This window comes from Rhinopithecus roxellana, chromosome 14 (assembly GCF_007565055.1).
Source record: "Rhinopithecus roxellana isolate Shanxi Qingling chromosome 14, ASM756505v1, whole genome shotgun sequence".
Lineage (NCBI taxonomy): Eukaryota > Metazoa > Chordata > Mammalia > Primates > Cercopithecidae > Rhinopithecus > Rhinopithecus roxellana.
In genome coordinates, this window is record NC_044562.1 from 31,257,533 (window position 1) to 31,273,261 (window position 15,729).

General features: G+C 45.6%; 1 non-coding gene and 1 pseudogene across 1 annotated transcript; one reads left to right on the forward strand and one right to left on the reverse strand.

Moving 5' to 3' along the window:
• The window catches only part of LOC104660077, a 17,189-nt pseudogene extending 2,195 nt beyond the window's left edge, over nucleotides 1-14,994 (reverse strand).
• Nucleotides 9,592-9,653, forward strand: LOC115893342. Its single transcript, XR_004053356.1, has one exon. It is a non-coding gene; the product is annotated as a U7 small nuclear RNA (small nuclear RNA).
• Nucleotides 14,995-15,729: the final 735 nt, after the last annotated feature.

The window sequence follows — 15,729 nt, forward strand, 5'->3', positions numbered from 1 at the left end:
TAATTATCCATGATCATCTCTATATCTAATTTGTATTCTGATTATTCTTATTCTAACTATTTTCTTTATTATACTGAAACAGTCTGTGCCTTGAGTCTCTTGCCTCAGCACCTGGGTAATCCTCCACCCACACTTCCTTGGTCTTAGACCTGCGGGCCTCAGCCTGGTCAGCCAGGAGCTTCTTGCAGGCCTTGTCTGCCTTCAGCTTGTGGATGTGTTCCAGGAGAATCCGCTTGTGTTTGAACACATTCCCCTTCACCTTCAGGTACAGGCTGTGATACATGTGGTGACCAATCTTCTTAGATTCACGGTATCTTCTGAGTAGCCAGCAGAATCCTCATTCTCCTTATCCACGTGACCTCTGGCATTTGGACGTTGGTTGTACCCTCCTGCTTACCTATGCCCGTGTGCCTGCCCTTCCAGCGGGCCAAGGTGTTTTTCTGACATGGAGCCCGGGAATGGACCATCACAGGCTTGTGGATGATCAGCCCATCTTTGATTAGCTTTTGGATCTGCTGATGGGAGCTGGCATTGGCGATTTCACTGGTCTCATTGGGGTCCAACCAGACCTTCTTCTTGCCACAGTGGAGGACACTAGAAGCGAACCTCTTCTAAAGCCTGAGCGTACTTATGGCTGCGGCTGCAGCAGCGAAAGGAAAGAGCTCTGTTATTTCGGGTTCTTAAAATGTTTAAAATTGGCATATTAGAGTGCTTAAAAGATACGTCTACAGATTCGAGTTTAAATTGGGTAACTGAATAATTGATTTAGAATTTTAAAGTTTCTTATTGAGATTGCAAGTAGAACCGAACATTAAAAAAATAATGAAATAAGGCCAGGTGCGGTGGTTCACGCCTGTAATCCCAGCACTTTGGGAGGCCGAGGCGGGCAGATCACAAGGCTGGGAGATCGAGACCATCCTGGCTAACATGGTGAAACCCCGTCTCTACTAAAAATACAAAAAATTAGCCAGGCGTGGTGGCGGGCACCTGTAGTCTCAGCTACTGGAGAGGCTGAGGCAGGAGAATGGCGTGAACCCGGGAGGTGCAGCTTGCAGTGAGGCAGAATTGCACCACTGCACTCCAGCCTCGGTGACAGAGTGAGACTCCATCTCAAAAAAAAAAAAAAAAAGAAAGAAATTAAGATTTACTGTATTTATATGTTTACTTTTATTAGTTTGCAGTAAGGGTATTAAGGAGGCTGATTTATCAATCAATCGCTTTAAAAAAAAGAAATAAAATATATTGGATGAACAACTGCAGTATAAGCTGCCTAAAGTAGTTTTTTTTTTTTTTTTTTTTTTTTGAGACGGAGTCTCGGTCTGTCGCCCGGGCTGGAGTGCAGTGGCCGGATCTCAGCTCACTGCAAGCTCCGCCTCCTGGGTTCACACCATTCTCCTGCTTCAGCCTCCTGAGTAGCTGGGACTACAGGCGCCCGCCACCTCGCCCAGCTAATTTTTTGTATTTTTTAGTAGAGATGGGGTTTCACCATGTTAGCCAGGATGGTCTCGATCTCCTGACCTCGTGATCCGCCCTTCTCAGCCTCCCAAAGTGCTGGGGTTACAGGCTTGAGCCACCGTGCCCGGCCCTAAAGTAGTTTTAATTTTGAAAAGAAGACCAACCAATTATTAATTAAAGACCCCTTGGCTGGGTGCAGGGGCTTACACCTGTAATCCCAGCACTTTGGGAGGCCAATCATTTGAAGCCAGAAGTTGAAGACCAGCCTGGGCAACACAGTCAGACCCCGTTTCTAAAAAATGTTAACATTCACTAGATTTATGATGAGAATTACATGACTGGTAAGTTGAACTTAAAAGTTTTAAAAATACTTATGTTTTAAAATTTATATTTTTCCTATTCAACATAGTTTTGGAAGTTCTGGCCAGAGCAATCAGGCAAGAGAAAGAAAAAAAGGGCCTTCAAATAGGAAGAGAGGAAGTCAAACTATCCCTGTTTGAAGATGACATGATCCTATATCTAGAAAACCCCATCATCTCAGCCCAAAAGCTTCTTAAGCTGATTAGCAACTTCAGCAAAGTCTCAAGATACAAAATCAATGTGCAAAAATTGCTAGCATTCCTATATACCAACAACAGACAAGCAGAGAGCCAATTCATGAACGAACTCCCATTCACTATTGCCACAAAAAGAATAAACCACCTAGGAATAGAGCCAACGAGGGAAGTGAAAGATCTCTGCAAGGAGAACTACAAACCGGTGTGCAGAGAACTCAGCGATAATATAAACAAATGGAAAAACATTCCATGCTCATGGATAGGAAGAATCAACATCGTAAAATGGCCATGCTAGTCAAAGCAATTTATAGATTCAGTGCTATCCCCGTTAAACTACAATTGTCATTCTTCACAGAACTAGAAAAAACTATGTTAAAATTCACACAGAATGAAAAAAGAGCCCAAATAGCTAAGGCAATCCTAAGCAAAAAGAATAAAGCTGCATGCATCACGCTACCTGACTTCAAACTACACTACAGGGCCACAGTAACCAAACAGCATGGTACCAGTAAAAGAACAGACACATAACTTTCTAACAGGTCTGGAAGCTCTGAGTTTATCTTGGGACCTCAAGAGGAGAGGATCACCCAACTCACAGGTGTTAGAGGATGCAAACCCGTGGCTGGGCTTGGCTTTAATAGTCTTATCTGAAATTCCTTGTGAAACAGAGTTTCGGCCGGGCGCGGTGGCTCAAGCCTGTAATCCCAGCACTTTGGGAGGCCGAGACGGGCGGATCACGAGGTCAGGAGATCGAGACCATCCTGGCTAACACGGTGAAACCCCATCTCTACTTAAAAAAAAAACTACAAAAAACTAGCCGGGCGACGTGGCGGCGCCTGTAGTCCCAGCTACTCGGGAGGCTGAGACAGGAGAATGGCGTGAATCCGGGAGGCGGAGCTTGCAGTGAGCTGAGATCTGGCCACAGCACTCCAGCCTGGGTGACAGAGCGAGACTCCGTCTTAAAAAAAAAAAAAAAAAAAGAAAAGAAACAGAGTTTCATTAAAGCCAATCCAAAAGTCCTATGTAAGTAAAAATAACAATTCTTGCTGCACTTTATGCAGATAATCAGGCCAAGTATAAGATTGTAGGATATAATAAATTCCTCTTCAAAGGTTTTAGCCTGTAAATTGTTAAGTACAACGAGTTCTGAGATCCTCTTCAAAGAACCAACGTATCATTATGTTCAGCTCTACTGTTCTTTGTTCTTCATTTTAAAGTTTCTCATTCTTTACATCTCCTTGCCCCTAGTTATAGTAAACAACCCCCTCCTAGCCTCTATCACCTGCTATGACCTTAGTCACCCTTGGCCACCTGCTCTGTTCTTAGTCATCCTGAGTCACCTGTTCTGTAACCATCCTTCCTGCCAAACTACCTATCCTGCCACTCCGGCTCATACCCCTACTCTCTTTAAAATAGCCAATTGGAATTAGCTTAGACTGTGTGGTCCAACCCTAGCCAATAGGGGAAAGACACAGCAGTAGGGACTAGCTGCGTTAGGATAAGAACCCCTTCCCCTCCCTTGTTGAGGTCTGCTCTTGCCATTGCTCCATCCGTGAGACACACCCTTCTATAGAAGTAAAACTGCTTTGCTGAGAAAATTAAATTTATGCTCCAGTGCTATTTCTTTTTTTGTTATTCATTTTTGAGATGGAGTCTTGCTCTGTTGCCCAGGCTGCAGTGCAGTGGCGTGATCTCAGCTCAGTGCAAACTCCGCCTCCCTGGTTCACTCCATTCTCCTGCCTCAACCTCCCAAGTAGCTGGGACTACAGGTGCCTGCCACCACACCTGGCTAATTTTTTGTGTTTTTAGTAGAGACGGGGTTTCACCGGGTTAGCCAGGATGGCCTCGATCTCCTAACCTCGTGATCCGCCCACCTTGGCCTCCCAAATTGCTGGGATTACAGGTGTGAGCCACCGAGCCTGCCCTTGAGTGCTCTTTCTTTTGCAGCACTGAAAATTTATTTCTAGCAGGACTAAAGTTTATTCATAATTAGTGCTTGCCAAAAATGAGGACCGAAGAGAAAAATTTTGATCCAAAGCTTATCATACGTTTGTCATTAAATCCTAGTTTCATTGTTTTTAAGGTTTTGGCCTACATTTTAGAATCACCCTGCTTATTCCTGTGAATCAAGAGGTGATCTTCCGCAGCTTGGAAAAAAAAAAAAAAAAAAGGGATGGGTAAGGTAAAAAGGTGAATCAATACGCTAGCTCTGGGCAATTATCTTTCAGATTTTGCCAGGTAAAGAAAGTGAGTAAGGTGCTCATAACCCGGAGGTTTCTTTGCTTGGGAAAATAAAACCAAGGAACTTCATAGACCTTCAAAGGGGAATTCTATATCTTGGCAAATACAATTTTCTTTTTTTGAGACAGAGTTTTGCTCTTGTTGCCCAGGCTGGAGGACAATGGAACAATCTCGGCTCACTGCAACCTCTGCCTCCCCAGGTTCAAGCAATTCTCCAGCCTCAGCCTTCTGAGTAGCTGGGATCACAGGCATGCGCCACCATACCCCATTAAGTTTTTGTATTTTTGGTAGAGACGGAGTTTCTCCATGTTGGTCAGACTGGTCTTGAACTCCTGACCTTAGGTGATCTGCTTGCCTTGGCCTCCCAAAGTGCTGGGATTACAAGCCTGAGCCACCGCGCCCAGCTGGCAAGTAAAATTTTAGATGGAAATTATCTGCCACACCACACTTGTGGGAATTGCTGTCTTCACTCTACTATTTACAATAGTGTTATACACAGTAGCATCTTCTAACTAAAATATTGGACAGTTTGCATTGCTGTTGTATTTTGCTTAATTATTATCCTTATAACCGGGATAACAGTTACTGACAAAAAGGAAGCATATAAGTTTTACTATCACAAAGTCAGCTAGGATTTTTTGGGGGGAGGGGGGTGGAGAAGGAGTCTCGCTCTGTCACCCAGGCCGGAGTGCAGTGGCGCAATCTTGGCTCTCTGCAAGCTCCGCCTTCTGGGTTCAGGCCATTCTCCTGCCTCAGCCTCCGAGTAGCTGGGACCACAGGCGCCTGCCATCGCACCTGGCTAATTTTTTGTGTTTGTTTAGTAGAGACGGGGTTTAACCATGTTAGCCAGGATGGTCTCGATCTCCTGACCTCGTGATCTGCCCACCTCGGCCTCCAAAAGTGCTGGGATTACAGGCGTGATTACAGACTGCATATTGAAAAGGCTAGGGTGGGAGGGACAGCTTTTTCGCAGGCTTTGTGAAGGACATGCCTGGTGGATCCAATCCCCTGAGCCCTATACAAATCAGACACCACCTCCTCCAGCCTCTGAATATATAGCTGGCTGGTATCCACCACACTTGGGAACCTCCTCTTTTGGCTTTGGAGAGCCTTCCTCCCTCTGTCTCTGTAGAGGGGAGCTTCTTCCTTCTGTCTTCTCCCTTCCTTCTTGCCCCTTCTTGCCTATTAAACATTCCGCTCCTTAAAACCATTAATAATAATAAAAAAGAACAGACACATAAAAATGAAACAGAATAGAGAACCCAGAAATAAGACCGCACACTTATAACTATCTGATCTTTGACAAAACCTGACAAAAACAAGCAATGGGGAAAGGATTCCTTATTCAATAAGCTGGGAGTACTGGCTAGCCATATGCAGAAAATTTAAACTAGACCACTTCCTTACACCATATACAAAAATTAACTCAAGATGGATTAAAGGCTTAAATGTAAAACCTAAAACCATAAAATTCCTGGAAGACAACCTAGGAAATACTATTCCAGACATAGGCACGGGCAAATATTTCATGATGAATACGCCAAAAGCAATTGCACCAAAAACAAAAATTGGCAAATGGGATCTAATTAAGGCTAAAGAACTTCTGCACGGCAAAAGAAACTACAAACAGAGTAAAAAGACAACCTACAGAATGGGAGAAAAGTTTTGCAAACTATGCATCTGACGAAGATCTAATATCCAGCATCTATAAGGAACTTAAAGAAATGTATAAGAAGGCCGGGCGCGGTGGCTCAAGCCTGTAATCCCAGCACTTTGGGAGGCCAAGACGGGTGGATCATGAGGTCAGGAGATCGAGACCATCCTGGCTAACACGGTGAAACTCTGTCTCTACTAAAAAATACAAAAAACTAGCTGGGCAAGGTGGTGGGCGCCTGTAGTCCCAGCTACTCAGGAGGCTGAGGCAGGAGAATGGTGTGAACCCGGGAGGCGGAGCTTGCAGTGAGCTGAGATCCGGCCACTGCGCTCCAGCCTGGGCCACAGAGCGAGACTCCGTCTCAAAAAAAAAAAAAAAAAAAAGTATAAGAAAAAAACAACCCCATTAAAAAGTAGGCAAAGGACGACTGGGTGCGGTGGCTCAGGTCTGTAATCCTAGCACTTTGGGAGGCCAAGGTGGGCGGATCACTTGAGGTCAGGAGTTCCAGACCAGCCTGGCCAGCACGGTGAAACCCCGTCTCTACTAAAAATACAAAAATTAGTCGGGCATGGTGGTGGGCGCCTGTAATCCCAGCTACTTGGGAGGCTGAGGCAGGAGAATTGCTTGAACTCGGGAGGTGGAGGTTGCAGTGAGCTGAGATTGCACCACTGCACTCCAGCCTGGGCGACAGAGCAAGACTCCGTCTTGAGGAAAAAAAAAAGTGGGCAAAGGACATGAAAAGACACTTCTTGAAAGAAGACATAGGCTGGGCACAGTGGCTGATGCCTGTAATCCCAACACTTTGGGATGCCGAGGTGAGCAGATCACGAGGTCAAGATATCGAAACCATTCTGGCCAACATGGTGAAACTCTATCTACTAAAAATACCAAAATTAGCTGGGTGTGGTGGCACCCTCTTGTAATCTCAGCTACTCGGGAGGCTGAGGCAGGAGAATCACTTGAACCCAGGAGGCGGAGTTGCAGCGAGCTGAGATCATGCCACTGCATTCCAGCCTGGCAATAGAGCGAGGCTCCATCTCAAAAAAAAAAAAAAAAGAAGACATACATGTGAGCAACAAACACATGAATAAAAGCTCAACATCACTCATAATTAGAGAAATGCAAATCAAAACCACAATGAGATACCATCTCATACCAGTCAAAATTGCTGTTATTAAAAAGTCAAAAAATAGCAGATGCTGGAAAGGTTGTAGAGAAAAAGGAACACTTATACACTGTTGGTGGGAGTATAAATTTGTTCAACCAATGTGGAAGACAGTGTGATGATTCTTCAAAGACCTAAAGACAGAACTACCATTCAACCCAGCAATCCCATTACCGGTTATATACGCAAAGGAATATAAATTGTTCTATTATAATGATATGATGTGGCTTTGTGTCCCCATCCAAATTTCATCTTTTTTTTTTTTTTTTTTTTTTTTTTTTGAGACGGAATCTCACTCTGTTGCCCAGGCTGGAGTACAGTGGTGTGATCTCGGCCCACTTCAACCTCTGCCTCCTGGGTTCAAGAGATTCTCCTGTCCCAGTCTCCTGAGTAGCTGGGATTACAGGTGCTCACCACTGTGCCTTGCTAAGTTTTGTATTTTTAGTAGATATGGGGGTTTCACCATATTGGCCAGGCTGGTCTCGAACTCTTGACCTCAGGTGATCTGCCCGCCTTGGCCTCCCACAGTGCTGGGATTATAGGTGTGAGCCACTGCACCTGGCCCCAAGTTTCAGGTTGAATTGTAATCACCAGATGTTGAGGGAGAAACCTGCTGGGAAGTGATTGGATTATGGAGGCGTTTTCCCCATCCTGTTCTTATGATAGTGAGTGAGTTCTCACGAGATCTGATGGTTTTATAAGGAGCTCTTCCCCGTTAGCTTTTTTCACTCTGTCTTGCCTACTGCCGTGTAAGATGTACCTCTTCCCCTTCCACCATGATTGCAAGTTTGCTGAGGCCTCCCCAGCCATGCAGAACTGTGAGTCAATTAAACCTCTTTTCTTTATAAATTACCCAGTCTGGGGTATGACTTTATAGCAGTGTGAAAACAGACTAATACATATAAAGATACATGGACGTGTATGTTCATTACAGCATTATTCACAATAGCAAAGACATGGAATCAACCTAAATGCCCATCAATGATAGACTGGATAAAGAAAATGTGGTACATATACACCATGGAATACTATGCAGCCATAAAAATATGAGATCATATTCTTTGCAGGGACATGGGTGGAGCCAGAGGCTATTATCCTCAGCAAACTAACACAGGAACAGAAAACCAAATACTGCATGTTCCTACTTATAAGTGGGAGATAAGGCCAGGCACAGTGGCTCACGCCTGTAATCCCAGCACGTTGGGAGGCCGAGGTGGGCAGATCACGAGCTCAGGAGATCAAGATCATCCTGGTCAACACAGTGAAACCCCGTCTCTACTAAAGATACAAAAAATTAGCCAGGTGTGGTGGCAGGCGCCTGTAGTCCCAGTTACTTGGGAGGCTGAGGCAGGAGAATGGCGTGAACCTGGGAGATGGGAGTTGCAGTGAGCCGAGATTGCACCACTGCACTCCAGCCTGGGCGACAGGCGAGATGCCGTCTCAAATAAATAAATAAATAAATGGGAGCTAAATAATGAGAACACATGGATGCATAGAGGTGAACACACACTGGGGCCTATTGGAGGGTGGAGGGTGGGAGGAGGGAGAGGATCAGGAAAAATAACTAATGTGTAGTAGGCTTAATACCTTGGTGATGAAATAATTTGTACAACAAACATCCATGACACACATTTACCTGTGTAACAAACCTGCACATCCTGCACATGTACCCCTGAACTTGAAAGGTAAAAAGGACAGACGTGGTGGCTCATGCCTGTAATCCCAGCATTTTGGGAGGCCAAGGCAGGTGGATCACGAGGTCAGGAGTTCAAGACCACCCTGGCCAACTTAGTGAAACCCTATCTGTACTAAAAATACAAAAAATTAGCTAGGCCTGGTGGCGGGCGCCTGTAATCCTAGCTACTTGGGAGGCTGAGGCAGGAGAATCACTTGAGCCCGGGAGGCGGAGGTTGCAGCGAGCCAAGATCACGCCAGTACACACCAGCCCAGGCCACAGTATGAGACTCCATCTTAAAAAAAAAGGTAAAAAAATAAAAAATCGGTTAAAATAAAATAAAATAAAATTTGTATATTAGGAATTGAGAAAAAAATTGAATATTCATTTTTAAAAGCCAATGTCAATTCTAAATAACCTTTCCTCTACACATGAGCCACCATCAGTGGCATTAAGAAAACTTATGTGGCCAGGCACGGTGGCTCATGCCTGTAATCCTACAACTTTAGGAGGCTGAGGCAGGAGGATTCCTTGAGCCCAAGAGTTCAAGACCAGCCTGGGATACAAAGTAAGACTCCATCTCTACAAAAAAATCAAATAATTAGCTGGGTGTGGTGTCACGTGCCTGTAGTCTCACTTAGTTGGGTGGCTGAGATGAGAGGATTGTTTGAGCATTGGAGGTTGAGGCTGTAGTGAGCTATAATCCAGCCACTGCACTCCAGCCTGGGTGACAGAGTGAGACTCTGTCTCAAAAAAAAAAAAAAAAAAAAAAAAAAAAGAAAAGAAAAGAAAACTCATAGCTGCTTTAGGAAAGCAGTTTGGAAGTTCCCCAAAAAGCTAAATGTAGTGTTACAGCTCTTTTAGAATTTGTCTAGTGGGGTTTTTGGTTTTTGCTGGAAAGCCCCCTAAGTAAAAAAGCAAAATAAAACATAACAAAAAACAAAAAGCTAAATATGGAGTTACTATGTCTTAGCAATTCCACTCCTAGGTATATACCCAAAAGAATTGAAAAAGGGGCTAGGGGAGGGATAGCATTAGCAGAAATACCTAATGTAGACGACGAACTGATGGGTGCAGCAAACCACCATGGTACGTATATACCTGTGTAATAAACCTGCACATTCTGCACATGTATCCCAGAACTGAAAGTATATATATAAAAAAAGAATTGAAAACATATGTCTACACAAAAACTTGTGCATTAATGTTCATAACATTGTTCGTAATAGACAAAAAAATGGAAACAACCCAATTGTCTAACAGCTGTCAAATGGATAAACAAAATGTGGAATATTCACACTATGGAATATTATCGTAGCTAGGGGCGGTGGCTCATGCCTGTAATCCCAGCATTTGAGAGGCTGAGGCAGGCAAATCTCTTGAGCCCAGAAATTCGAGAATAGCCTGGGGAACATGATGAAACCCCATCTCTACCAAAAATACAACAATTAGCTAGGTGTGGTGGCATGCACCTGTAATGCCAGCTACTTGGGAGGCTGAGGTGGGAGATTTGTTTCAGTCCGAAGGTGGAAGTTGAAGTGAGCCAAGCCACTGCACTCCAGCCTCCTGGGTAACAGAGTGAGAACCTGTCTCACAAAAAAAAAAAAAAAAAAAAAAAGAAAATAATATTATCCAGCTATACAATGAGGTACTGACACGTATCCAACATGGATGAACCTTAAAAACATGTTGAGCAAAGGAAGCCAGTCACAAAAGACCACAGAATGTATTACTTCATTATATGAAATGTCCAAAATATGCTAAGCTACAGAGACAGAAAGTAGATTAGTGGATGCATAGCGTTGGTATAGGGTAGAGTGGTGAAGGCAGGGAGTGATATTAAATGGGCATGTGGTTTCTTTTTGGGATGATGAAATGTTCTAAAATTATATTGTGGTGATGGTCACAAAGCTGTATATACTAAAAACCACTGAATTGTACTTTTTTTGAGACGGAGTCTTGCTCTTTTGCCCAGGCTGGAGTGCAGTGGCACAATCTTGGCTCACTGCAACCTCTGCCTCCCAGGTTCAACGACTTTCTTTCCTCAGCCTCCCAAGTAGCTGGGATCACAGGCATGCACCATCATACCTGGCTAATTTTTGTATTTTTAGTAGAGATGGGGTTTTGCCATGTTGGCCAAGCTAGTCTTGAACTCTTTTTTTTTTTTTTTTTTTTTTGAGACGGAGTCTCGCTCAATCGCCTTGGCTGGAGGGCTGGAGTGCAGTGATACAATCTTGGCTCACTGCAACTTCTGCCTCCTGGGTTCAGGCAATTCTCCTGCCTCAGCCTCTGAGTAGCTGGGACTATAGGCGTGTGCCACCATGGCCAGCTAATTTTTGTATTTTTGGTAGAGACAGGGTTTCACTATATTGGTCAGGCTGGTCTTGAACTTATGACCTTGTGATCCACCTGCCTCGGCCTTACAAAGTGCTGGGATTACAGCCGTGAGCCATCGTGCCCAGCCTGAATTGTACATTTTAATGGGTGAATTTTGTGTTATGTGAATTATATCTCAATAAAGCTGTTTGTAAAACATGCAGAGGCACGACCATAGCTCACTGTAGCCTTGACCACCCGGCCTGAAGCAATCCTCCTGCCTGTCTCCCAAGTATCTGAGAATACATGCTTGTACCACCATACCAGACCCTCACTGCTCCTTGGTTAGGTCCCCCGCTAGCTGCATGAGGCTCCTGCCTGCCTGTCCTCAAAGGCTCCCCACCTTGTGGGAACTCATGTTCTCAACTCTCTTTGCACACCCCTCTGCCACCAATTCCATCCTCTCGGTGCTGGCTGTCTTCTGCCAGTGGCTAGGGGTGAAACAGTTCGGCAAAGTAGATTGCAGGACTAATGGCCAGTTTGTTGTCTGCTTTTTAACTCTTGGCAAGAGATCTATTTAGAAATGCTGTTGGCCTGGCACAGTGGCTCAAGCCTGTAATCACAACACTTTGGGAGGCTGAGGCAGGAGGATCGTTTGAGCTCAGGAGTTGGAGACCAGCCTGAGCACACAGCAAGACCTTGTCTCTACAGAAAATTTAAAAAAAATTATCTGGGCCGGGTGCGATGCCTCACACCTGTAATCTCAGCACTTTGGGCGGCTGAGGTGGGTGGATCATTTGAGGTCAGGAGTTCGAGACTAGCCTGGCCAATATGGTGAAACCCCATCTCCACTAAAAATACAAAAATTAGCCATGAGCAGTAGCAGGTGCCTGTGATTCCAGGTGCCTGTAATCACAACACTTTGGGAGGCTGAGGCATGAGAATCACTTGAACTCAGGAGGCGGAGTTTGCAGTGAGCTGAGATCACGCCACTGTGCTCCAACCTGGGTGACAGAGTGAGACTCAGTCTCAATAATTACATACATACATACATAAATTAAAATTTAAAAATTATCTGGGCATGGTGGCATGTGCCTATAGTCCCAGGTACTCAGTGGCTGAAGTGGAAGGATCTCTTGAGCCCAGGAGTTCAAGGCTGCAGTGAGCAGTGATTGCGTTACTGCACTCCAGCCTGGACGGGGGGAGATCCCGTCTCTAAAAGTAAAAAAAGCATTATAATGCGCTTTAGGCCAGTGTAGGAACACTCTGGAGCAGGATGACATACCTGCTGTGTGGCGCGGGGCAGGTTGCCCTCTCTGAGCCTGTGAGGTAGACAGGTGCCTGGCCGCTTGGGTCAGTGTCTGCTGAACAACTCCTAACCCGGAGCGGGCTGGCTCTGTGTCGAGCTCTGTAGGTAGTAACTCATTAATCCTCACAATAAGCTTTGAAAGCTCGGTAGGTTTTAATAAGCTCAGTAGTATCACCCCATTTGACAGATGAGAAACCAAGGCACGGAACGGTTAAGTAACTTGCCCGAGTTATTCATGGCAAGTGTGGACTTCAAACCAGATGGGCTGCCTCCAGAGTCCATGTTCTTTTTTTTGAGATGAAGTCTCACTCTGTTGCCAGACTGGAGTGCAGTGGTGTGATCTCAGCTCACTGCAGCCTCCAACTCCCTGGTTCAAGCGATTCTCCTGCCTCAGCTTCCGGAGGAGCTGGGATTATAGGCATGCACCACCATGCCCAGCTAATTTTTAGTAGAGACGGTGTTTCACCATGTTGACCAAGATGGTCTCAATCTCTTGACCTTGTGATCCACCCACCTCGGCCTCCCAAAGTGCTGGGATTACAGGTGTGAGCCACCGTGCCTGGCCAAGAGTAATGTTCTTAATCTGTTTATTCTACTGCTCCTGGCAGACTAACCCTAAGTTTATCGATAACAGTAAAAAGAGAGGCTGCTGTTAACACCTCTGTGCATCTCATTTAGTTCTCTACAAGGAGGCTCAGTGATCCTGAGTCACCCGTCCAGTGTTACACACAGCCAGTTAGAGCAGAACCTGTTTGTATCTTGATCAGTCCAATTTCAAATGTTTTCTTTCTACCACCTTGTCCAGCATTTGGCCCAAGCCTAGTGTTTATGGACCACTGGTGTTAGGTTCCCACTTTTTTCAAAGGCTCCACCTATGGGCAGGGCTTTGGAGGAGTAAAACCGCCCCCCGACACACACATGTTCATGCACACACAGGGTTTTCACGTTCGTTTCTTCAACTTCTTCCCTGGACCACCTAAGGCTGGCCAGTTATCCCACTCTTTCTCCTTTTCTGCACCTTCTAGCAAAGAGAGCTAGTCTGGGATCCAGGAAAAAAAATTTACAAATGAACTGCTTGCTGGTTATTTTTAAAACTACATATTATTCAAACACCTTTGAGGTCATGTGTCTACCTCCATTTCCTCTCTATAATTAATCATAGAGCCAGAAATCTGACACATAATTTTTTTTTTTTTTTTTGAGATGGAGTTTCGCCTGGAGTGCAATGGTACAGTCTTGGCTCACTCCAACCTCTGCCTCCTGGGTTCGAGCAATTCTCCTGCCTCAGCCTCCTGAGTAGCTGGGATTACAGGCGCGCGCCACCATGCCCAGCTAATTTTTGTACTTTTAGTAGAGATGGGGTTTCACCATGTTGGCTAGGCTGGTCTCAAACTTCTGTCCTTGTGATCTGCCCACCTCGGACTCCCAAAGTGCTGGGATTACCGGTGTGAGCCACCACGCCCGGCCCTTTTTTTTTTTCTTTTTGAGACAGGGTCTCACTCTGTCACACAGGCTGGAGTGTTCAGTGGTGCCATCTCAGCTCACTGCAACCTCCGCCTCCTGGGTTCAAGCGATTCTCCTGCCTCAGCTTCCAGAGTAGCTGAGACTACAGGTGCGCACCACCACACCCAGCTAATTTTTGTATTTTTAGTAGAGATGGGATTTCCCCACATTGGCCAGACTGGTCTCAGACTCTTGACCTGAAAGTGATCCGCCCGCCTTGGCCTCTCAAAGTGTTGGGATTACAGGTGTGAGCCACCACGCCTGACCTCCCCCTCCCCACTTTCAGTCCACCATAGTTCAGCTGGATCTGACACTGGCCTTCTGAGTGTGGTCAAATGAGACCTGGCCTGGCCAGTCAGAGAAGCCCATTCCCCTAACTCCTAGGACTGGTTCAGGGTTGGGCACATGACCCCAGCTGGATCAGTGAAACTCAAGTCTTAGAACTATTGGAGGCTCCACTAGTTTTGAGGAAGTTGCAGCCTAGAAAGCTGGAACTTCTAGAGACCATCTTTCTACTTCAGGGAGAAAGCCTGACAGAGAATGATACCAATCCTGAAGAAAGCAGAACCGAACAGATATTCCCATTGAGTCCCTGGATTCAGCCATTCCTGAAGCCACCACGACATCATCCCACACTTCTCAATTTCATGAGCTGGTAAATTCTCCTTTTGGTTTCAGCTACTTTGTTTTGAGTATTTGTCTCTTGCACCTAAAACGTTCTGCCTCATTGTCCTCTCCATTGGAAGGTGAAGAAACTGAGGTCAGGGAAATGACTTTCTCAAGGTCACTCGGCTACTGAATAACAGAGCTGGAACTGGAGTCCAGGTCTTTAAGGCCAGTGACACCTGCTATTTGGCAAGAAGCATGTGGTCTGGTTGTTACTGCTCAGTGCCACTCTGGGAGAGGCATGTGCCCATCATTCAGTACAGATGGCCCAGTGGGAGGATGCCCCCAGCCCCAGAGAACCATCACCAGGTGCCCCTCAAAGCTGGGCATACCCAGAGTGACCTGCATACTCCAGGGCCTGGCCCTGTGGTTTGTCTGCCCAATATAGCAGTGACTCAAACACATCAGAGCACACAGAACCACCTTCTTCAGGAAGGTGAAGACACAGTCCATGGCTCCAACCCCAGTTCACGTGCAGCCCCGATCCAAGACAGCTGGGCCCAGTGCCAAGGTCGTTGGCCTGGGGTGAAGGGCACCTAAGCGGCGAGGCTGAACTGTGGCCAGTGTGGGAACTCTGTGCCTTTGGCTGGCCCCAAGGAAGTGTGGAGCTGAGCCAGCGCTTCCTGGTCGTCAGCCATTCCAAGGCTACCTTCAGGAGCTTTGCTATAGCCAAGTGAAATAGGAGAATCTTATTCTTCTATTTCAATAAATATGTTTATTTTTATTTATTTATTTTTTTTGAGACAGCATTCTGTCGCCCAGGCTGGAGTGCACTGGCACAATCTCAGCTCACTGCAGCCTCTGCCTCCCAAATTCAAGCGATTCTCTTGCCTCAGCCTCCTGAGTAGTTGGGACTACAGGCGCACACCACCCTGCCTGGCTAATTTTTGTATTTTTAGTAGAGATGGGGTTTCACCATGTTGGCCAGGATGGTCTCAATCTCCTGACCTCGTGATTTGCCTGCCTCGGCCTCCAAAAGTGCTGGGATTACAGGCATAAGCCACCATGCCCGTCCCTTTAATCATTTTTATGAACTGAAAACCGGTGTCACTTGTCAAAAATAAATATTGACCCCAAAGATAAATACAATGAAAACAAAACGATGTTGTTAAAGCTTAACTAGAGACACCTCCCCAACTTAAAGTATGAATCTGGATCCCGGGTCTTTCTTTCCAAAGGCATTAAAGA